The 25,405-nt window shown below is 39.0% G+C and overlaps 1 pseudogene; it reads left to right on the top strand.

The window, feature by feature from the left end:
* The window catches only part of LOC132667964 (striatin-4 pseudogene), a 34,138-nt pseudogene that overhangs the window by 5,268 nt on the left and 3,465 nt on the right, over positions 1-25,405 (top strand).

A 25,405-nucleotide genomic window follows, 5' to 3' on the forward strand; every position in this document is an offset into this window, starting at 1 on the left:
TTATATATGCACAGTTCCTTGGTATACCAACATATAGAGACTTAACACTAGGCCAAAATGATGTTATACTTAAAAGGACATTAGAAAGGTTTATTTAAGTCACAGGAGATTGTTTTCAAACCTGTACTCATAATTAAATAATCCTTAAGCTGAATGAGATAGATCTGTATCCTGTGAATATAACCCAGTGTGTTGTCTGTATATCTTGTTTTTGTGTGTATAAACTGGTGGGTATTAAGAACAAGAAATTACGATGCAGTCTTGTCTTCTGAGGCTTCTGCTGACCAGTAGATAGCATTTTTAATAGACTAAGGACCCGGGCATACTAGAAGACTTAGTATGAAAAAAAGAATGTAAACTATCATAGTTTTAGATTGATTACATTTTTAAATGATAATATTTTGGATATTTGGGGTTAAATTAAATATTAAAATTAATTTCACCTTTTTCTTAAGGTGGCCACTATAAAATGTTCAATTACATGTATGGCTTGCGTTATAGTTCTATTGGACAGTACTGTTCTGTACCAGCCTCTTTACCTGAATTTACAATAGAATTTACAAAATCTTTAAAAGGTTTTTGGGGTTTTGGCAAAATATCTCCTTCCTTCGTTTGTAAAACGAAAGAAAATGTGAACATCTTTTGGAATAGAATTTTCTAATCCTTCTGCCAAGAGAAATGTTTTTCTCATTTTGCTTTTTTGCCCTTCTAGCTTAAAGCACTTTCGTAGTGAAGAGGAGTAATCTGTGTGTGTTGTAATATGGGGGCATCTCTCTGTGTATCCAACCTCTTGTTCGTTTATTGTCTTACGAAGTTGGTGTCTCATATTGAATTGGTTCACATATGTGAACGAAGGCATGGTGGTTTGTGTGTGTGTGTGTTTTTTCTTAAGAGGGAATTTAATGAACCATACAGATGCATCTATAATCTGCAAAACAGTGATGAATATCAGTAGGATTTTATCCTAGTTTACCTAAAATGTTAACTGTCTGTATCTGTAAAACTCATTTGAGCTCATAAGAATATATGGATAATCTGCTTTTTGAAAGTTTCTTTCTGGGCTCATTGCCAAAGGTTAAAACAGAATGGGAGTATTAAGGAAAAAGATCTGCCTTTCTTTGCCCAGGGTTTGAAACCATTTTCTTGTTTCTACTCTTAGCAAGATAATTTTTGGAGAAAACCTGTATTATTTGTTATTGAAATAATTGATGGTGACAGTTGTTAAGATTTGCAAGTCAAGAGATGCCAACTGTGTTTCATGTAGCTGCTTTGTGTGTTGCCTTGGGGCTCATTATTTGTCATTCTCCTGAACTACCATACCTATGTAGGATTTATCCTTTGAGGATGGATGGAATAACTCCATAATTTGTCTGAGATGCATTATAGATAACATTTTTCATGTTAATTTGATTTAGCTTATTGATGTTATTATCCCAAGTCTGTTAAATTGGGATAGTATTTTTCTCCATTATCAGTCCATTTCATTCCATGTACTGATCACATCACTAGGTTGAAATACAGATTCTGGGCTCTGGGATGGCCTATAACTAGATTCTAAGATGACTCTGAGATCAACAGCTGGGGCAAAAAGACCAGTAATTTGGCATTGATTCTGTTATCCTAGACCAGACTTACCGTTTTTTCTCTCCCTGCCTATCTTTAGTGGTAAACCACTCTTAAACAATCTGCTCCTGGCCACAGATATGGCCAACTGGTATGGGTAGCAGAAGTGATGACGACAGCAATATTTTTACTCCCCAGGAGGGACTCCAGCTGCAGCTTCCCTCACTGTACTATGCTACACGCCTAGTAAGCGTTTATTATTACACTATGGCAATCATAAATGATAAACTGAATATTGACAGATTTCCCAGCCTCGTCATGAGGTGACTGGGCAAACAGAATTTTAACAGTTACATATTTGGCAGGTGAAATGACTACAGCATCCAGACTTGTGGGTGGTTGCTGAATGACAACTGGAAACTTGTTCCCTATCATTAACTCATTTAGGGACCAGGGTACCTCTGAGACGATTCCATAAGGACTCAGTCCTCTAGAACCCCAAAACGTAAACATCTACAGGGAGGGTGGACAGAGGTACTACTGGAATTAGATGGATATGCAGGCAAAATGACAAGTTGCGATAGCAGAATTTGGGTGGAAGTGGTATCTACCTAAAGAATTGGCTGTCTTCCTGAAAATGGGTAATTTTAGCAGAAAATAGATTTCAAATGTTGGTGAAGGTCTGTTTTTCCCCAATGTTTTCACCATTGCTGAAAACTGTTTATTGCATTCTCATTGCAAATAACCTTTCATTGGGTAATATTTTCAGTATAGTTCTAATTTACATTCTAATTTTTTGCTGATTGGAAGAGTATCCTTTGCATGATTTGTGTTGAACTAAGAGTCACCAAATAAGCTGTCCAGCCAAAGCCCAAGAACTCTGTGTGCTAGGAAGTCATTTTTTTGTTGTTGTTGTTGTTTTAATTGGTATGTCAGCTTGTATCTTTTCGCCTGGTAAACATCTGAGAAAGGAGAGAATAGCACTTTCCTGTTTCAGTGAGGGTATCTCACTGATATAACTACCAGCCACCAGTTAAGCCCAAATACGATGTTATAAAAACCAGATCCGTTGTCTCTAATCCTGTATTAAGACCAGTGTGTGAGTTTGATGAGACTCAGTGTTTACGTTTGCATGATAATGAAAGTGTGGTATTCTTTGTAACTCTTTGTAAATGTTCACTGTTTAGTATCTCGGAAGTTGCTCTTCTTGGTGTTTTTATTTATTTTTATTTTTATTTATATTTATTTTTTTAATGTTTATTTTTGAGAGAGAAAGAGAGCATGAGTGGGGGAGGGGCAGAGAGAGGAGACAGAGGATCCAAAGCAGGCTCTGCACTGACAAGCAGAGTCTGATGCTGGGCTGGAACTCACAAACTGTGAGATCGTGACCTGAGCTGAAGTCGGATGCTTAACCCACTGAGCCATCCAGACGCCCCAGTGTTTTTTACTGTATACCATTTGATTTGGGTCAGGTTTATTAAGACAGAGGAATTATAAAAAAGAGAGAGAGAGGAATTAGTGTATGTCCTTTTTAACTTGTATAAATAAATTTGTTATATAAAACCTGTCCTTACAGTCAAATAAAATACATGGCTTATTAGTATGTGTTTTAGTCTATTTTAGTATGTGTTTAGTCTATTTGGTAATTAAAAACATGGCCATGAACTGAAAAGTCTAGTTTTCTTATTGTATCACTAGTAACTTCTATTCTTTGTGTCCTTTCTGCTGACAGTTACCAGTTGCTAAGTAAAATGTGTTTTATCAGTCCGTTACCAACCAGGAGATAAACACCACATGGTTATTTAAACAGGAAGTTAAATATAAAGAAACACCAAACAGTGATAAAGGAGTGACTATCAGATACAAGGAAAGCATATCATACCCTGTGGCTTAGGGAGAATACCCAAGGAAGGACAAACTCGGAAGAGAAGCTGGGCCTCAGAGCACCTTGGAGAAGTTATATTTGCAGCTCACTAGAGGGCACAGAGGTTCACTGGTTTCCCCAAGTCTACAGTCACCACGCAACAGGAAGCTACCTCGAGTTATGGCGAGGCATGTGTGCTTGCAGAGGGAGTGGAGATGCCAATGCAGACAGAAGACCTGGAGCGTGTCCATGTCAGGGGGCTGCAGGGAGGTTATTGCCAGGCCAGAGCTCAGGGTCGATGTGGGGCCATGTGCTCTGGGGCCACATGCCTTGAGTTAAGGCAGCACTATCGGACCCACACCAGTGACCCACTATGCAGCAACCACACAGGAGAGCCGCCTTCCTCCTGTGGTGTCCCTCCCTCACCCTCCAACTGAGAAAGCTTCACGTCCCACTCGTGAGCGACACCTGCTTAAAGGAATTCTGTCCACTATTAGCATATGGTGGAGGGTGAATTTGGAGGTAAGGCATGATAAGCTGATACCTGGCACGTATCATAGAAGAATTCTCGTAGTGCCTTCCCATCTGGAATTAGCCATGTTCAGTAAGAGCAAAAGGATTATCAGTGTTTTGTGAAGTTTAGGCAGTTTAAGTGAAAATTTGCATTACAAGCAATACTGATGGCTTGCCGTCAAGTATCCAAAACTTCATTGTGGGAAGTTGGCAACTCAGTTGTTAAGTAAGCTGCTGTCATGTCACAAATATAAATGTTAGAGGAAGATGCAGATCTCAGGATGTAACCATGACTTCTAGTCATCCTTACTTTGTGGCTCTCAGTTTTATAAAGCTGCTGAAAATGAAATATTATTTAAAGAAAAAAGCATGAAGCTGAAATATGTGCTTAAACGTCCTAGAAAGGACTCTTCATGTAACCAGTTATCGGAGGATATGCACCAATCTGTGTTTAGAACATTGGTCTTAGCCTCGAAGTAGAATTTCTCTTTAATTCCTCAACAATAAATACCCAGAACCCAGTACTCCCCTAAAGCACATAGCTAGCTATTGGCTCTTTCTCTTTTTGCTTTTAATTTACTCCTGTGGCAAACAGAAAATTGAGAAACTTTTCTGTAAGGTCTGACCTATTCACTCACCCTAAAAGATCTCACTTCTAATGGGAGACAAAGCAGAAGGTTATTAGGAAATAGTACATGCCGGGTCCAATTAAATCCAATGGTTATGTACATTCCCAGACTCATTTCATGGTGGCTAGTGATTAAGCGGGTGGGTAGATGGAGAGATAGATGATCCTGCCAGATATCCTTCCTTTATTAACTTTTACGTGAGCTAGAAGTAAAAGAAAAATTAATTTTTCTGAGAAAGTAATTGGCTTCAAAAGACAGCTGGTCCAGGACACTCTGTTCCTTACCTGCATCTCCAGTCTTGCTGCTGGAATGTTGGCTGGCCCCTGTTTTCTGTGTTGATTTTCTCATCAGTATTTGAGGGATTTGTGTGTCATCGAGACATATATACTAAATCAAGAATAATGAATAGGTATTCAGAGTACCAACACCGTTCTGGACTTGGCTGGGAAAATAAAAGCAGCTTCCAGTGTGGCTCTGTCATATTAGGAGCTTACGGTGTTGATGTCATTGTATGACCAAGCCCACCTGTAGAAAGAATTTCTGCAGCGATCAGGAGCCACACTGGAGAGACTCTAAACCCTTTTAATTATTGGGTTGTATGGTACAGAATTTACAAATGTCTGTAAATCATTAGTAACATTGGTCTTAGTTCTAGGAAGTAATTATACTCACCCCACAAACCCGATGTTGTCATTCATGAATACATATGCCAGAGAGGTTTGGGACTATTATTTTACAAAAGCATTAGTTAACAAAACATTCTAATCTCTCTAATAGGCAAATGGAAGGGTCACTGCTGGCTTGCAATAAAAACATACCAAAAACACACTTTATTATAACTACCCATTTTTCCAATGTGATTGATGTTCTTTTATATACATACTTTTTTTTTTTTTTTTTTTAAATCCCTAACTAGCACAGCAAATTCAGTCACTAACATAACCTTTGGGTTGTTTCTCTGTTCAAGAAAAAACCCTGGCCTTCCTGGGCTCCTTATTAATTTTAGCCCTAAAGTCAGAAATCAATACGAATTGCTTTTAGAAGCCTGGCAGAAGTCTGCCAGTTTAGCAGTAACTAGATATAGCCCTTGAAATGAGCTAACTGCTGTTCAGTATTTTTCTTGGGGAGAGCAAGTGGGTGGATGATAAAAACAGCATGTTCTCTTGTCTTACAATAACGTTCATTATAGTCAAAGTTCTTTGCCTAACCGGTAGCTTCGGTTAGATTCAAAGCTTTCAGAAAATGCCTATATAAATATTAAATGCAAGATTTGGAAACCTCTCCTTTTCTTTGTGTGTGTGGTTTTTTTTATATGTATACACATCCATCCATATATATCTCAGTGCAGATTTGTCTCAATTTTTAGTCCTACTAAATCTTAGCCTAAAGAAACAAGAGGCAAGAAGTATCTTTAGACAGAATGTTCTTTCCAGTGATTCGATTTAAGTCTTGGCCTAGCCTATGAACTGTGACCTCTAACAGGCATCAAAAGTAAGCTGCAATCATTACAAAGTCAGGAACAAGAATTGTAGGGAGAGAGCGACAAATAGAATAGCAGAAGTGGTGGCAGTCCCATGGCACAAATAAGGGCACATGAACAGAGGAGGTGATTCTGGCATAAGGAGGAAATGTGGGGGGCCCCTGGGTGGCTCAGTCGGTTAACCGTCTGACTTCAGCTCATGTAATGGTCTTGCGGTCCATGGGTTCGAGCCCCACATTGGGCTCTGTGCTGACAGCTCAGAGCCTGGAGCCTGCTTCAGATTCAGTGTCTCCCCCTCTCTCTGCCTCTCCCCTGCTCACATTCTGTCTCTCTCAAAAATAAATAAAATAAAATAAAAAAGAAAACAGAACTGAACGGACAATTTCTGTAAGAGTCTGTCAAGACAGATAAATCTTCTGGATTCTGCCAATATGGGGGGGAAAAAACTATAAAATCAGAAAGAAACAGTACTGGAGGGCAGGGTTTCAATCTTTCTGAACCCTTCTAAATTCTCCTTCCCAGAATTCTTATTTCAAATTTAAAATACCATACATTTACAAGTTGCAAAATTTCAGAATGGGGAAGAACCGAGTATTAGTGACTAGTGAACTTTCAGAGTATTTCCAGAACGCTAAATGCATCCACTCTTCCATGTGCTTTCTGCCTTCCACTCGCTTTGAAAGTCAAATCAAGTCACAGGAGTCTCCAAAACTGTATGCAAATTTAAAGGAAGGGAAAACATTAAAACAATGTTGTACAAGAAAAACAATTTCTTTGTGTGTTTATGGAACTGGGTGCACCTTTAATAAATATCCTGAGATTCAGACAAAATCCAGCATGTTCCAGTGCTGCTGTGGCAAATAGAGCAAAAGAATAAAACTAAAAAGTAGCCACATGTATCATTTATTCTCTTAGTTTGAATTCTGCACAGAAAACTAGAGCTAGAATGAAATATACATACATACACACAGACACAGACACAGACACACACACACACACACACACACACACACACACACACACGCACACACGTTTTGTGGGTTTTTTTTCCCTAGATCATCTTGAAAAACTACTACATGCTTAGTATGTATATATACAGAGCCAGGCACCTTTCAGCAGGACTTGGGTGGTGGCGACACCTAGAGGCCTGACAGCTGAGTACAAGTTACAGAGTAGACTTGAATTTTACCATAGTGAGAGTAGTCACCATAGTGGTTTACAAAGACCTGTGAGCTGGGTGTTATACATAGGGGATGAATCACTGGAATCTGCTCCTGAAATCATTGTTGTACTATATGCTAACTAACTTGGCTGTAAAAAAAAAAAAAAAAAAAAAAAAAGACCTGTGAGGATAATGGTGAAAAGGAAATTTACCTTTTAAAAAGCCTTTTTCAGCATATATTTACATATGTTAAATTGGAAATGAAGGCCTGGGGAAGGGGAAACTGCAATATTTTGGAAAGTTACCTAAGTGGGTCAGGAAACATGCTATCTCAAAGGAGGTAGGCATTCCTGCACCTTTAGGGCAGGCAGGGAGTATGGGGAGACCTGGGGAAGGGCAGAAGCGGATAACCAGAGGTGTTGTGTTTGAATTTACCTTATAGCAGTATTCATTGTCCAAGGGTTCTAGGGAATTTAAAAGTAAGTAAGCTATAGACAAAGTAAGATTTTGCATAGCACCAACCACAGGATCTTGCACCAATAGGTGGTAGAAAGTAATTAAGCATGACTTTGCGTTTTGGTGGAGTGATATAGCAGGGAGCCCCTGACCCAGCTGGGCCAGCACAAGTCCTGGGTGTAAAAGGACCCTTGGTTAGTTCCTAGGGGCCATTACCTGCAGCCTTCTCAGGGAGAAAGAGCAGATGGAAAGAGTGCAAGGACAGAGAAGAAGACCCTGAGGCACTTTTTAATTCATGCATTCTGTAAAAGAACATTAATGGAGCACCGTATTAGTTTCCTACTGCTGCTGTTACTGCAAATTACCCAAACTTAGTGGCTTAAAAGAGGACAAATGTACCTTGGGGTTTAGGAGGTCAGAAGTCCAAAATGGGTTATCATAGGCTAAAATCAAGGTGTTGGTAGGAGTGCATTCCTTTCTGTTGTTGGCTCTAAGAGAAAGTCCATTTCCTTGCCTTTTCCAGCTTCTAGAAGCTGCCTGCATGCCTTAGCTCAGGGCTACATCACTTGGCCTCTGCTTTCACCTGACATCTCCCTTGATTCTGACCCTTCTTCCTTCTTAAAAGGATCCATGTGATTACATTGGGCCCACTCATAATAATCTAAAACAAATTCTCCATTTCATGATCATTAATTTCATTTGCAAATTCCCTTTTGCCAATATAAAGCAACACATTCACAGGTTCAGGGGATTGGGACGTGGACATCTTTGAGAAGAGGAGGGCATTATTCTGCCTACCACAAGCATCTTCTAGGTGAACACGTGCCAGCCAGGTACAGGAGATATAAGGACCCCATCTCTAATGGGGTGGGGATGGGGGTGGCACAAATAAATCAGAGTTTTCAGCAGGACAAACAAGTGGTTATTGTAAGTAACTCAGTGAGAGGCTAGCTCAGCTGAGGTAATCAGTTCAGGCTTCCTAATCCAGGTGCCATTTGACCTAATTCTGAAAAGGAGACTTAGCTATGGGAGTGAGAAAGGGAGTTTTAAGCAAAGCAAATAGCATATGCAAAAGTACAGAAACGAAATAGCTCAGCAGTTTCCATGATTAATAAGATGTCGGTCTGTGCTGCTAGAAGCAGCAGGAGATGAGGCTGAACCTAATGGCTCAACCACATTATGAGAGATTCTTCTTCCTACGATAATACTTTTTCTGGGCTCTAAGAAAGAGGAGGTTGATCTTCTCTCACACAAACATTACTTCCCCGTGTCTGTGGTGTAGGAAATTATGTTCAACCCTGATCAAATAGCCAAATGTATTTTAATCTACCTTTTTATTAGCCACTACTAATGATAAAAGAAAAAGCTATAAAGCTAGAATGAAGATAAGCAATTGATAATCTGATGAAAATATTAAAAGACAATATCTAGAGTAAGATGTATAATATATTTTTCATAAGACTCTTAATATAGTTCTGTTCTCTCACAGCTGGCTTCATGAAAATTTTAGTGAGATTTTCATTAAGAAAAAAAGATTACCATGGTAAAGACCCAAAGGTGAATTGTTAAGAAATGTGAAACAAATGTGATATTATTGAACCATTTCACACTAAAGAGCTTGTAAAACATGTATTTCCCTGCTATTATGGAAATTTTATTTGATTTTTATCTTTTGAATATTGACTAATCCCCAGCTGGTGCTTATTTCATTGGCCTACAAAAGAAATGAGAAATGTGGCTAGAAAACCGTGAGGGTCAGTGGATCAAGGTGGAATGAAGGTTTGGAGTGACTGACTGTAGCATCATGGGTGTTTCCTGGCAATGTCAGGAATTATAGCTGTGATGGTAAACAGGGACCAGACTATCAGGGGCTATGGGATTTGGACTCGAACGTAGAACTCTTGCTACTCAAAGTGTGGTCCAAGGAGCAGCAGCAACACATGAAGCCTGCCGCACTCCAACCCCAGTCCAAATCCCATTTGAACAAACTCCTGCATGATTCAGAGCTACACTGCGGTTGGAGAAGCACTGCTGTAGATACTAGAAGGCACTGAAAGATTTAAAGCAAGAATGTCAAAGTGTCTTGTTTGCATTTTTAAAATCACAGAGTTGGCAGTGAGATGGGCTGTGGGGAAGGGTGATCTGGGGAGTAGAGGCGGAGACCAATTAGAAAGTTAATTCAGGGTTGATAAGGGCTAGAACCAGGGTCATGGCCATGGAGAGGCCTCATTAGCTGCTGAGGAGAGGAAGCGAAGGGTAACGCCCACATTTTCTGGTTTTGTTGGTGGATGCAATTAACTGAAATAGGGGAAATAATGAGGCTGCTTTTGGACACTGGGTTTGAGGTGGTGAGACACCCAGGTGATTAAATTCACCATTGGACAGCACAGTGGCTGGGATGAGATGGCTCAGGAAGTCCTGGAGAACAGAAAATGAATGACCACCCGAAGAAATAGGAACAACAGTGGAAAACATTATATGGAAAGCTGAGAGGGAGAATAGTCTCAAAGAAAGGTCAAACAAACACTAAAACACATCCTTTGGCTCTGACATTCTGGAAGTTTTGGGTGAGCTCTTTAAGTAATCTATATGCCAAAAAAATGTGGGCAAAAATAGCTGAAATTGAGAGATAGTAGAAATGGAATAGGACCAGTGAATGAGTATAGGACCAGTGAATGAGTTACTAAAGAAAAAAATCATAAGTTGGGGCAAAGTGGACTTGTAGTAGTAGGTATGATTTTAAGGACTCTTACGGGAGCAGGCAAGCCACTTGTAAAGGAGAATACTTCAGCAGAAATCTTATAAAAACCAATTGAAGCACAGGGAGCCCAAAAAGAAGAAATAAAATTGAGAAAATGGAGATCAGAGGTGTTAGAGGCTCTATGGAGATTTTTACAGAAGGAAAACAGAGAAGAAAGTTGGAAATAAGTGATGGAGACAGTGGTGACTATTTTAAACTGTGGTCAATGAAAGCGTGTGCAATTTTGTGCTCGGAGTTAAGCCTGTTTATTGTCTTGCATCACTAATAACTTCTCAGCTGGCCGGACATGCTATACAACATTCTGGAAGCTCTCCATACGTGAGGCCCCCTATTCCTCTTCTGTATTTCACTCTAGGTGTAATTTTTTAGTGCACTAGAAGTGGGGTGGGTTTCATTAAGTTATTGTACTTTCTTAATGTTTCAAAGTCCATGAGCTACAGAGATGTTTTTTATCATGGTAATTTATTTAGTGTTGTCAAAAAATATATGCTTCTGGGGATCTGTTCTATTCAGGAATCAAAGCCCACAGGAAGACTTGTACGTAGGTGAATGGCAGATCCTCACAGACACATGGGTGACTACTATATCTAATTTTACCTTCTATTCTAGAATAGCTCATTAAAACTTGATTTTGAAGCTACACTTTTGTTTCCATAATTTTCGTGGGTTTTTTTTAGAAGTAATTAAATCTAAAAATGAGAGTAATTAAAGGAGTCTTTATTTTTACTCAATTATTACAATTTCCTCCTATAACCAAAACATCATAAATCTGAAAGATTTTTAATGTGCCAGTTCGTTTCAGTTGGTTCGGTCCAGTTGTTAGCTGTGCAGGAGGACCTCCCATACATGGTCTTCATTCATTTAACACTATTTGTTTACGGTCATCTTCCCCAGTTTACATGTCTCCTTTCCACTTGCATAGTGTACATAATTGAATTCACTCAGTACTGAATCCAGATTCCATCATCTTTCCTTAAACCTACGTTTATCGTCACACCAGTGCTCCTCGTTGGGTAACCTGGTGTTTATTATCAGCGCATGTAACGGGTGCTTGTAGCCAACTATAGCCCAAGGATAACCTGGATGTGAAGCAAATAGGACCAGCCCATCTTGTTAAAGTCAAGCAGTGATAACAGAATACTGATTGAAGAACTGAAGTTAACATGTTAGGCATGGCTGGGTCTTGGGACTCCAGCCATGATGGTAGGGCTCTTTCTCTCCAACTCTCTGCTTGAGTCTGTGTCTGGCTTCATTTCACAGAGTGTCTTCCCTGCTGAAGGAGAAACAACTCTGGGTCCCCATAATCCTTACAACTAAAAACCATATGTCAAATATCAGGGAAGACCTTGGCCAGTCTGGGTCACATATCCACCCTATAGAACAGCCCATCAGAACTATGTGGAGTATGGAGAGATGGTTCCCCAAAAGAAAAGTTGGGGGCCTACTGCCACTTGTCAATAGCCATGCTGGTCAGATGAAAAAAACAGATGTCTGATATACCCCAAATAATGAGTGAAATTAGCCATTTGGAGATGTTCTGAAAATGATCAGAAGCCACACAAATCAAGAAGCAATAAGACCTTGTGAAGAGCAGTGATTTAAGGTAGACTTAGGGGATGTGACAGCATGAAAGATCATAGCCTAAGTGATCACAACATGATACCAGAAGAAAAGAAAGAGACAAGTCCTCACAGAAAAAGAAAGACAAAGAGCAGAAATATCAGTGAGTCCCAGATAGGACCCTGGTAGGATGATACAAATTATTGCTTAGCAAACACACTGAGTACCTAACTATATTCTAAGGCAGTAGCTCCCAAACTTTTTGACCATGTGCTACGTTGAGAAATACATATCAACCCACAACCCCCCACACCATATAATTATAATAAAACTATATTAAACAATATTCACTCTTTCAATATACAGTGCTCCCTGACACTTTCCATTCAGTCTATTGCATATTTCTAAAATTCCTGTGCATTAGTTTGCCAGGGCTGCCATAACAAAGTATCACAGACTTGGTGGCTAGAACAGCAGAAATCTGTTTTCTCACAGCTCTGAAGGCTAAAAGTCTCAGATGGAGGCATCAGCAGGGCTGATTTCCTCTGAGGCCTTTCTCCTGGCTTGTAGATGACTATCTTCTCCCTGTGTCTTCACACGGTCTTTCCTCTGTATGTGTCTGTATCCAAATTTCCTCTTATAAGGACCCTGACCATATTGGGTTGGGACCAACCCTACTGGTCTCATACTAACTTAATTACCTCTTTAAAAGTCCTGACTCCAAATACAATCACATTGTGAGGTACTGGGGGTTAGGACTTGAGCAAATGAATTTTAGAGTACACAATTCAGCCCACAACATACAGATTTCTACCCAGTAACTTAGTTTCACAGCCCCATATTGGACTGTGACATGCATTTTGTAAACACTGTTCTAGGAGAAATAGAGAATACCTTCTGCCAAGTAATTCACTATCTAGCTCAAGGCTCAGTATGCTTTTTCTGTAAAAGGCCAGATAGTAAATATCTTAAGCTTTGCTGGTCACATATGGTCTCTGTTGTGTATTTCTTTGTTTTTCTTTCTGACACTTTCATTCTTAGCTCAAAGGTTGTGCATAAACAGATTACAGATTTGATTTAGCCAGGGGACCAGCATTCTAGTTAACTGCCCACTTAGCAGGCACTTCCTTCAAGCCTCATAGAAGAGGACACTATATTAAGATAATCTAACTCCTCCATTCTGATTTTTTTTTTAATTTTTTTTTAATGTTTATTTATTTTTGAGACAGAGAGAGACACAGCATGAGTAGGGAAGGGGCAGAGAGAGAGGGAGACACAAAATGTGAAGCAGGCTCCAGGCTCTGAGCTGTCAGCACAGAGCCCGACGCGGGGCTCAAACTCACGAACTGTGAGATTGTGACCTGAGCCGAAGTCGGACGCTTAACCGACTGAGCCACCCAGGCGCCCCACCTCCATTCTGATTCTAATCAGAATGCAACCTCCAGAAATGATTTGGCTTTCCAAGGACATTGTCCAACTTCTAGGAAAAAATGTACAGATCAGAAGACACAATATTCTGTAATACTTAGCAGCTATTTCCAATTTCAAATTAATAAACTAACAATCCGATTGTCACATGTACGTGTATTTGTGTGTAATGTGTTTGTTTCAGTGAATCAGCTCAGCTCAGCATATGCTGAAAAACTTTAGTGTGGGGACTTGTACTCTGAAAGCTAGATCTTGTAACATGGTTCCCACAGGCTGCTCCATCCTGAGTTCCCAGTCTAAGAAAGCATGGAGCATCCCTCTTCCCAGCAGTATCAGTTTTCTATGGGGTCAAGTGATTAAATGGGTGAAGTGACTGAATAGACAGACTGGCTGAAACCTGACAGAGGCATTGCGTTCTATGTGCCAAAAGAGAAAACGCCTGAGTTCCTACTCCATCCTACTCTTTTGTCCTTTTAGGAGTCATCTTACTTCTCTATCCATCTCTTTGCATGTAGACTGTCTACAAAAATGGCTACCAACACATTTTCTATCCCTCTACCTCCAGACCACTTGTCCTGTCAAGAGGTAGAATCTGTTTCCGCTGCCTTTACATCTGCGCTGGCCTAGTGACTTGCTGTGCCCAGCACAATGTGGGGGGAACAAGGCTGGACTGGCTCCAGGCGTAGGCTCTATGAGGCCTGGAAATTTCTGCTTTGCTCTGATGGGATCTAGATACTATATAAAAGAAACTTAGGCTACAGTACTGAATAATGACAGAACACCTGGTGAGATCCAGCCAGCGCTCAGCTGAGATGTGGGACACTTAGTGAAGGCATCTTGGGTGTTCCTGGGTGTTCCAGCCCCAGCTGAGTACCCAGCTCATGCAGCCACTCCTGTAATCCCAAATGACACTGTGTGGACAGAACCTCCCAGCTGAGCCGATCCATCCCATAGAATCACGGGAAATAATAAATTGTTTATTACGAAATTATTAAGCAAATTGTCCTGCACTGCAAGACAGCAGAACGGAGGAAGGAATAACTCAGGAAATCTCTCTAGGTAATCCTGATACTACCTTGTCTCCGTTAAGAATAGTCTGGGCTAGCACGGCTCCAGTGGCACAATCAGTTAGTGTGTGGTACTTATAAGAATAGTTTGAGCTGCAACTACTAGATGAAGCCCTAGTTACAGTGGCTTAAACAACATGAAAGTTTATTTATTTCTCTGTCATGTGAAAGGCTAGAGACACTAAAATAACTGGTCAGAAAATGCATAGAGTGCAACAACTTTTTCTACTTTGGTCAAGAACAGTAATGCTCTAACTTTATCTGCCCTCCCCCCAGGTGGCATTCTCAATTTCAAGTTACTAAAATGATGTTTACTCTTTCAGGGTTGGTCCCACACTAACTCTGAATAGAAGTACAAGTGGATGTTAGCTTAGAACACCTTAGGAGAAAGCTCTTCAGATTTAGGCTCAACTTCACTACCTCAGGCTTGAAGAGAGATTGACTATTAAGTCTCTTTCTAGAGAACCAAGAGGCCTCTGGTTGGATCGTCCAATAATTGCAGAGGCAAATTTAGTCACAAGTGTTAAGCTTCAGGGCCTTTCATTTGCACACCCCTCTTTCAAGGTGATGGGTAGGGGCCATAGCAATGTGCTACCATATCATATATTTGTATAAAAATAACCATATGGCTGGCCAAGACTGCTGTCTCTTTCTCTTCTGACATACTCTCTATCACTCTTTCTCTTGTGTCAAATTTATCAGATGGGTGAGGGGCTAAAATATGGCTAAGGGGAAGCTGAATTGGGGATACATTTAGTTTGAGAAATATTTGTGTGGTTGGCAGTCACTTCTTTGTGTGGGGAAGTTACTGCTAGCCAGCTTGGTGTGGGATGGGCCCCGAGAACACTCCTACTTCCCACTGTGCTGATTCACTGCATCACAGCACAATGATGCAGGACCAGAGGTGGAATCATGCTATAAACATGTCCTACTGCAGATGCCATTGAATCAGATGGGCACAGAATCAAAAATTAACAAGGTTTGTGATATACAGAGCCATAAGCTAGTCTGTGGAAAATTTTTCCTATCATCACTGTGTAACAGGGCATACAGAGGATTCAGTTCTCACTGATACCTTGCCAAAAAAGTTCTTTCTGGTCAGGAATGTAGGCAACAAATAGCACATATAGTTATAAGAGCAACACACACTTTTTTTCATTGTTTTGATGAGAATTATACAAAATAAAAGGTAATGGAATTCCTATGTTCGAAAGCACAAACCTAAGCAGATTAGTGAGGATATCTGTACATGAATTACATATTTTACTCATCCTGACATATCAGATGTAGTCTTAGCAATTTTGATACAGGCTGTCCTGACATAGTCTGGTGGTTCCAGACAAAATGACCCAAATAACTGAGTGTTATCAGTTCAAATAATATTTAAGATTGTCACTCACTGCATAAAAAAAATTTGAAATGCCCTGAAATCCCACAGCACATATATGGAAGAAATTTGCTAGAAATTTTCTACAAATATATAGGCTGTTAACAATGGGTTGTATAGTTAGAAAAAGCTTTTCTAAACTATAATTTTTTTAAAAGTTCAAAGAATGATGCCAGAATAAAGAGTGAATTATTTCTAATTTTTCTACAGAAAGTTGAATTAAAAAAATAATTTTCATATAAAGAAGTGATCAAAGAACATACAACCAAAAATGTAGGAAAAGGTATTACAGGTAAGTGTTACACATTTAATGATAAGAAATATGCTTTTCTTTTGGATTTGGGAATGTTGGTATTAATTTTTAAAAATTTGTATTTTATGTGGTATTTTTCCCTTACTCGAAGCAATGTTTACTTTCAAACCTAATTTTGTATGAGCTCTTGGCTCCATAATATTTGATTCAGCCCCTGAACAGTAGAAGAAAATCTCAATTAGTTCAACTAAATAAAAATAACTTGTTCCCCCAAAAGAACAAAGCTTTATGTTAGGGTGTATAACTGTCATATTGATGCTCAAAGATGGCGCCTTCTGGACTTACAGACACAGCTCTCCCAGAGCCGTAGGAGGGGAGGCTCCCAGGCTGTGCAGAAGGCCATCACACTGGCTGGCCAGATCACTACATTGTCCTATGCAGATCTAGAGTGTGTTCGGCAATTGTGCCACATGTGTTCAAAACACTTGTTACTTGAAAGGAAAGATGGTGCTCCTTTTTTCTTTTTTAGTTTTTCCTGGCCAAAGTGAGCATTAAATACGTTTTAGGTTAAAATTCCACCTACAAGTATATCTTCACCCCACAAACAGTGGACTTTACTGTCTTTACCTTCATTTTCCTGATTTTCTGCTTTAAAAGAGCATTTGTCTCAGAGTAATTCAATTTTAAGCAGAGAAGGGAGAGGCATTTAATTATCAAAAATAATTATTACCCAAAATAAGTTCTTTTCACTTGAATGTATATTCCCTGGACAGTATCTCAACTCCAAATATGTTAGGTTAGTTAACAAAAAATGTTTTATGCATCACCCTCTAATTAAGGTTCAGGAAGTGGTGCTCCCAGTAGACAAGTAAAATATTCCTTTATTTTGACATTGCACCATTGTTGAATTTATGGAGTTGGATTAAGCACCAGAAAAACTATTCACCACTTATTAGTATTCACTGCAGGAACTGCCTTGAACTTCATGATTTTAAAATAACCTTTTAAATAAACTGGATATTTAAATTGTTTTATTTTCATCAGAAAGATGCACAGATAATTTTTTCTGAGCTAGCAATTTGTGGTTTCTTTTGAAGTTTTGTTTTTTATTTATTTTTGGGAGAGTTTCCTAGAGTTTTTATAATCTAATTCTAATTGCCTAAGAATTACATCAAAATGTAGTGGGAAAAATTTAATCCAGAAGTTATTTTTTTTTATGGAAAATGGAAGAGTTTTTACAAGAAACCAGTTGCATGGTTACATTTTATTTTTAAGTTTATCCATCCACCTTCCCTCACTTTTGGCAGAAATAAGTCATGTGAAATTAGATAATTATATCCTTATTCTTTATAGAATTTAGTTTATTTAGTAGTGCAACCACTCTATTCTACAGAAGTTAGTCTAGGAACACATTTCAATTTCAGTGCCATCAATTCCTGTTTATTCTTGTCACTCATGTAGTTGTGACTTAACTAACAACAGATTTAGATGTTTGGGACATCCGTAATATATTGGATATGTGTAAATATAAAACCATGTAGTCTATGTCTTCTCACCGTCCACACTAAATTCACTTATACATAGAAACAATGAATTCTGTTTACCAAGAAATAGTGGTTTGAAGTGTTTGTTAACTTTTTGTTTTTTAACAAGACCCTTTCTCAAGTGTGCAAGGTCAATCTGGTAATGAGGTATGTTCAATTTCACACCTACAAGAAGCCATCTTAATCATGCAATAGTTTTTACTTATTTATTTTTTTCCAGTCAGTTTATTCTCATGCAAACAATAAGTATGTTTATGTTCAGTGTTGACAAGAACCTCCAGGTTAGATACACCTTGCCTTTCAGTTACTCATTCCAAGCCCATCTAATCTGCTCAGATCAGGGCTCACTGATGTGGCAGTAAAAGTCTTCTTCAATGCATCACCACTGGGAATCAGTGACTCCTAGTAAAAAAACATACACAATGCTACAGCTACCTGTAAAACTAACAAAATTATTATTGTTCAGTTTATTAAAAATAATTTTATTTTATTGTAAGAGTCAAGATTTTTAGGGTTGGTCACCAATCAAAATTATAAAAATCTTGGTATTTACGGGCAATATAAAGATAGTAGCAACTGCCAGTAGCCATTTTAGTGCAGTCTCTGCAATGGAAGTCCTTTGGTTCCTTTTACCATCAGCACAGACAAGGGGTCATGGACTTTCATATGTGCACTGAGCATCCCTTATGATGGTATTCTCCAAGATCGGTGGCTCTGTTCACTGTTTCTCAGCATTATCAAGGGGGATATGCTCACTATTAGCTGCAGAGGTCACTGTTGTGACCACTAGTTCACTCTCATTGTTGCCACACTGAAATGGTCAAGAAAGAAGTTTGAAAAAAAAAAAAAGATGGGGGCACCTGGGTGGCTCAGTCGGTTAAGCATCCAACTTCAGCTCAGGTCATGATCTCATAGTTAGTGAGTTTGAGCCCCACATAGGGCTCTGTGCTGACAGCTCACAGCCTGGAGCCTGCTTCGGATTCTGTGTTTCCCCCTCACTCTCTGCCCCTCCTCCACTCATGCTCTGTCTCTGTCTCTCTCTCTCTCTCTCTCAAAAAGAAATAAACATTAAAAAAGAAAAAAAAAGATGGTAACTATGCGGTGTATTTTCAGCAGTGTCACCAATAGTAAAGACATTTTATTTGATTCACTATGGATCATTACACTTTTTCCACTGCCTTCTCTCCAGGAATTTGGAGAGAAGTTCTGGAAAGGCTGTGTCAGGAGATAATAACATTACTCAGGGCTCTACTCAAAATGTCTCTCTTCCCCCATTCAGGCTTTATAGCGTTAGCAAATGTTCTCTGAATCTCTCACCTCTTGAACGACTTTCTTTTTTTTATTCTGATTCTTTGTTCAGAAAAGCAAGGGACATCTGTGTTTCCTCAGTTGTTTAGGGCACTTTTTAAGGAGCCAGTTGTCTGTGCCAATGCTTATTGCCTTTTCAAATATCTTTTCAAAGAAGTTCACCAGATCTTTGTGCAAATAAAGCCATTAGCTGTATGACCAGCAGTTGGTTACTCCATAATGTGCCTAAATTCACAGAGCTGGTTGCACAATTTCCAACTTTATTCTTGGACTCTTGTTATATTTTGTCCTTGGAAGCTCTAGATGATGTGTTTGTTAGGATAATATCTTTCCTATCTTGTAAGGTCTAAGGTGTACACTTTTTCTTACTGTTCTTCTCTTTCTTACTGGAATGTCATCCAACTTGTCTGATTTCTTTGTGCTCACATAACTTTTTCCTGTGCTGTTGCTTTGACAAATACCAATTTCTTACCCTTTTCTTTATACAAACACACTGTGTTTCTCATGGTCAATCTGGGAAACCCCTTATCCTGGCTTTCAAAAACCTCCCAGATCCCTGTCCTTTCCCTATTCTCTTTATCTCCAGCTTCTCATCATATTCACCTGCTTCAGCCTAGCTGATCTCTTCTCTTTTGGAGAAATCAAAAGAGGTCATCTTTCTCCCACCTAATGCCCAGCCATGGCTTGTCCGTTTCCCTATCTGGAAATCCCTTTCTTCCCTCCCCTCCCCCTCAGCCTTCAAGCTCCAACCCAATTCCTTCCTTCCTTCTTAGGATGTCTTTCTTGACTTCTGATGATTTTAGCTCATCTCTTTCTGAATGGTTCTAAAACTTATTTCAAAAATTTCTCATTTGCCACATTTATAACCAATGATCCAATATCTTTCCTTATCTCCCCTAGGATAATATGTATTTTTTGGAGAATAAGGGCCAAAATTTAGGGTTCTCATCCTTACTCCACATTTACTTTAGCACAGGGCCTTCCTATAGGAGGCACTAAATAGGCATTTGTTGAACCATCTGGTGCTGGACTATTCTGTATCACAGATGGACATTTGCCTGATGGTGAACTGATCCTCAGAAAGGTTAGATGACTGATTGCCTTAGGTCAAACAGTTTTCTTTTTATCTGCCCAATTTCCTGCTATCATCAGCAATAAAAATGTAGCGGTTTATATTTGATGTAGGTTTTCTTCCTGTTAAGTAATTCTCTACTCCTCTCATTATCCCTAATTTTCTAAAACCTCTTTTGTTATGGTTCCCCATGAGGCAGCCATGTTTCAGTGAAACCCATTCCTGGCCTGAATGTTTTGTAATATCTGATATGTAGATCCCTTCTCTCACTATACTGATGATATAGTACAGGGATTGGCAAACTTTTTCTATAAAAAGCCAGAGCATAAATATTTTTAGCTTTGCAGACCATTTGGTATCTGTTGCAAACACTCAACTCTGCCATTGTAGCACAAGATCAGCAATAGACGATACGTAAATGAATGAGGTGGCTGTGTTCTAACAAAATTTTTCATGAATGCTGAAATTTGAATTAGATACAATTTTCATGTGTCATGTGTTCGTATTATTCTTTTGATTTTTTTTAACAATCACTGAAAAGTGTACAAACCATTCTTAGCTGGTAGGCTTTACAAATACAGATGGTAGGCTAGAGTTGGCCTGCCAACTCCTGACACGGTATTGGTAGAGTATCTTAAAGTGCAACCTAGACATCATCAGCCAGGTTACTTTAATTAGAGGTAAAATTGACTTGAGCCTGGTTTCCTGGCCTATGGAATTTCAGATCTGTCCCTAAGGGTCCTGTCTGTTCTTGATGGACATACGATATCCTCTACTTCTTGTTCCTTCTTCCTTATGTCTGGTCTCTGTTATATACCATGCTGACCTCCCTATGAAATAAAGCCCCTTTGCTGAGCTCCTCAAAAATCTCCACCCACACAAGTCTTCATGAACAAAATAGACTTTACTGAAGGTTTTAGAGGAGGAGTCTGTCACAGAAATCTAAGTTATGCCAATGGAATTGGACATTGCAATTCTTAAAAGGTCATTCTATCCCTTTATCACTTCCCACTATCCCCAAATAAATACTATGTCTTTTTTCTTAAAGCCTTATGCTTTATAAAAAATTCTTATTTTTGAGAGAGAGAGAGTCTGCATATGGGAGGGGGAGGGAGAAGAGGAGGGAGAGGGGAAGACAGAAGATCCAAAGTGCTGACAGAAGAGAGCTGGATGTGGAGCTCGAACTCATGAACAGTGAGATCATGACCTGAGCCCAAGCTGGATGCTTAATCGACTGAGGCACCTAGGCGCCCCATATCATGTCTTCTTTAAAGAGGACTGGTTCAACTTTTTACAAGAGCAGTATATTTTCTCCCCTTTCAAATTTTGTCCATTCATTCGTTCATTCATTCAACATGTATTTATTGAATGTGTACTACAGTGTTGTCTAAAGAAACTTTCTGCAACAATGGAAATGTTCTATATCTGCACTATTCAATACAGTGGCAACTAATCACATGTGACTACTGTGCTCTTGAAATGTGCCTAGTGAGACCAGGAACTGAATATGAAACTGTATTTTATTGAAATTAATTTAAATTTAAATAGTCATGAATGGCTAGTGCTACCATCTTGGATAGCACAGATCTAATATGTGCAGGCCACTTAGATACCCTAAGAGGTTCTACTAATACTCAGTTCCTAAAATTTAGCACATAGTTGGGACTGGGCCTTCACTGCCAGCATGCAGGATTTAATTAAAATGCTATGTTTTATCATAGCTGTCTTATAATCAATAATGTTTAAAGCTTTCGCTCTTCACTCATGTAATGTCACTGAAGATAGTCCCTGGCTTTCAAGGTTCTCCCCTATTTTCCACTTCAGTTGCACACAAATGCAAAGGTTCATTTCCCTCAAGGGCACATTCCTCACACAAAACACATCTTCAGCCATGTGTCCAAATGCTATATTGATTCCAGCTGCTTTTTTTTTTTTTTTTACCAAGTACATAGACACAACAGCTGGTCTTTGTTTTTAATGCCTCTCCATTTAGGCTAAATATTTCATCCTAAATACTGTTTTAATATGTTAACATGGGAACGATCCATATGGAAACTATCCTATGGAAATACTGATGGTTTGTACAAAAGAAGATTAATCTAGCTAGATTAGGAAGGCTCAAAATAGTGCTGGAGCATTTCTCAGAAATGTAGATGGATACTTAATTTAATCACCAGAGATAAACAATCCCTTGGGCAATGAAGCCACACTTTTGGCATGGTCACAAAGATATAATTAACCTGTGCATTATAGCAAAGCTGGACTCATAGTTATGAGGTCACTTGCAACATTCTGCCAGAGAGTATAATATTCAGATACATGTAGATCTTGAAGAAGCTTGGATCTACAGCCCCAAAGACTGAGTTAGTGTTGGAATTCACTCTAAAAGTATGGCTCAAAACAAGACATAATCTAAGAGGGCCAGCATATTCAGGAGACCAGTTATATTTAGCCTTCCCTAGTTGTTTGAGTCACTTAGCAATTGGTAGGGCTCAAGATTCAAGATATTGATAACTACTTTCCACATTAAAAGATAGAGTAGATATACAATACACAGTTAGGATCTTGTCTTATAATAAGCACCTGACAAATCTTAGTTCCCCTTTCCCCTACTTTGCTCCCTGGACTTTGAGACTTTAGTTCCCAGGGAGGTGATTATCCCAGGGAGGTGAAGGAGCCCTCTCCCAAGGCTGCTGTGACCAGAAATTTCACCTCCCTGGAGTAGATGTGCCCTGGAGGGATTGTGAGACAGGACAGAGGTGAGAAATGGCTCTAACCAAACTGTTTCAAACAAGGTCACAAGCAGTAGGAAATGGTATTCCTCTCTACCATAAGTATTATAAACCCAGAACACAAAAATTCTTATAGGAAAGGTTCTAGGAAACATGAACTTAAATTAAAAACCAAGCTCAAATAAAGCCTTAAAGAGCAATGGATAGTGTGGTAGAAAAAATACTGCCTGGTAATCAGGAGAACTGGGTTCTAGCCCCAACTCTGGATCCAAACTGAACACTTGGACACTGAGTCTTAATTTTTATTTATGAACAATGGGTCTTTAAGCAGGTGGTCTCAAGGCGGTATGACACTTTGTCATTCTATAATATTTCACTACAAGAATGGTTTTAGTAATAGCTTTATCAACCCTATTAACAAAACAGCTGTAGCCCTATCTTTAGCTGCATTTGAGGAAACAGTATCACTGGGACTCCTTGACTTTCCCTGTGGTCTGAGTCCACAGTTAAATCAGGGCTGACTCATCTTTTACACATAATAGACACTAGGGTTCATAACACCTTTAGGGCTCATGAAAATGTTTTAAAACTAAAATGTTTCAGCTTTAATTTCTTTTAAAATCAGAATAAAACATGAACAAAATAATGATGAATTATAATAATAACTTGTTTGATTTGTTTTTGGATTATAGTTTTCATACCAATTCTGTCATAAAATATAATTTTAATTTTTTTGTTTAAAAGAATTGAAAGGTGGTTGTAATGCAGCCCTGTCCATTATAGATTCTGATGTATAGGAATTTATAATACTTCCAAATAGGTAAAACTTAGGAAAGTCTATAGGGGCCTTTTCATTCTAGGTCCAGTAGTTGGTACTTAGTGGTGACACATAGAAATAAAGTTACAATTGAGAGTTAAACTAGTAAATCAACACAGTGAATGAGAACAATAATTTATAGAAGTTACTTAAAATGCAGGAGGCTTCCAGGAAGAGACAAGTTAGGATATCTGTGATAGAAATTATAACCATTATTGACCATTTATGATGTATCAGGTGTTGTAGTAAGTGCATTATATGCACTATTTCATTTATCCTCACAACAACCTTATAAGGTATTATTATGAACTCACTTTATGGAGGAATAAACAGGCTTACGGAGATTAAGTTAACTTGGTGAATGTCAGACATTTGGTAAATAGCAGAAATGGAATTGGAATATGGAGTTTGACTTGGGAGAACACAATAATGTTCCAACAAAAGCCTGTCACCCTGTGAAAGCACACTAAACCCTCCACGTATTAGCACAGCTCAGCACAGGTGGAGTGAGTCTACATGGATCATAGGGAAGCAGATCATACAAGGTAGACTCCAAGGGGATTAATCCTAAAGATGAAAGGTAAAACTTGAAGGCTAATCGAAGAAAATGTTATTTATTTCATGACCAAGTATTAGATAAAAAAATTCTTAGAACACAAACCAGAGGGATTCTGTCACTCTGCTTTTCAGCAAGATTCTCAGGTAGGAAATTGTTAATGGGATTTTTCACACAAAAAAAACCTTTTGAAATTAAAAAAAAGTTAATAGATTACCTTCTACAAAGGTGTAGAAGTACAATTGGAGAACACATGTTTTCCTAAAATCTAAGTTTCCAATGGTTATAGATCAAGAGAATTAAAAAACTTGAAATTAGTTATAAGAAATATAACGGAATGGCCATTCCAACAGATTGAAAGGAATCCTAAAAGAGAGGGCCAGCAGATGAGGAGATATCAGGACTGAAGTAGAGAAGACCAAACCCAAAAGCTTCCTTTAGCCATGCTGCTAAGGGTTCTAGGGATTCCCAGTGAGATAACAGTGGAAATTAGTATAAATACCACAGAACATAGTGTTCATAGTTTGTAGTGAAGAACTATGTCCAAGCTAATTTAGAGTAATTTGTTTACAGTTCTTATTTAATATGGTCTTCATTAAGTTATTCTCAATTACTTCTTTTTTTTTTTTTAACAATGCCTTTAATGATCATTACCATCTCTTCTTTTTTGGCAGGAAGAGCGTAAGGGGGAGGGGAGGGGCAGATAGAGGGAGACAGATGATCTGAAGCGGGCTCTGCCCTGACAGGCTGACAGCAGCGAGCTGATGTGGGGCTTGAACTCACAAACTTCGAGATCATGATCTGAGCCGAAGTCAGATGCTCAACCAACTGGACCACCCAGGTTCCCCTCAGTTACTTCTTTTGTGGTCTTTATTAAGGGTTGGATTAATGGACTCCTCTAATTAATACTCTAGGAGTATTAATGTCTGTATCAGATTGACCTCACTCAGTTGACATATTAACCATGCTGTTTATTTTCTGATAGTTTGACATCTTGGGACCTTGCTGACCCCAGAGGGAGATAATTCCTAGAGATAGCAAACAACTTGCCTGTGAGCAAACACTTCACATGCAAACCAGCCAATTTAGTGCCCACAGCCTCAACCATATCTTTTACTGGGTTCTCACACTCGGGGCCACTATCCTCTGCCCTAATCACCCCACAGTCAAATAACAGACAACCAGGAACACCCCTCTATGCACCCCCTAGAGCCTGATAATTTTAAAACTTGTCAACCCTAAAGCTATTTATC

Source organism: Panthera onca, chromosome B2 (genome assembly GCF_046562875.1).
Source record: "Panthera onca isolate mPanOnc1 chromosome B2, mPanOnc1 haplotype 2, whole genome shotgun sequence".
NCBI lineage: Eukaryota > Metazoa > Chordata > Mammalia > Carnivora > Felidae > Panthera > Panthera onca.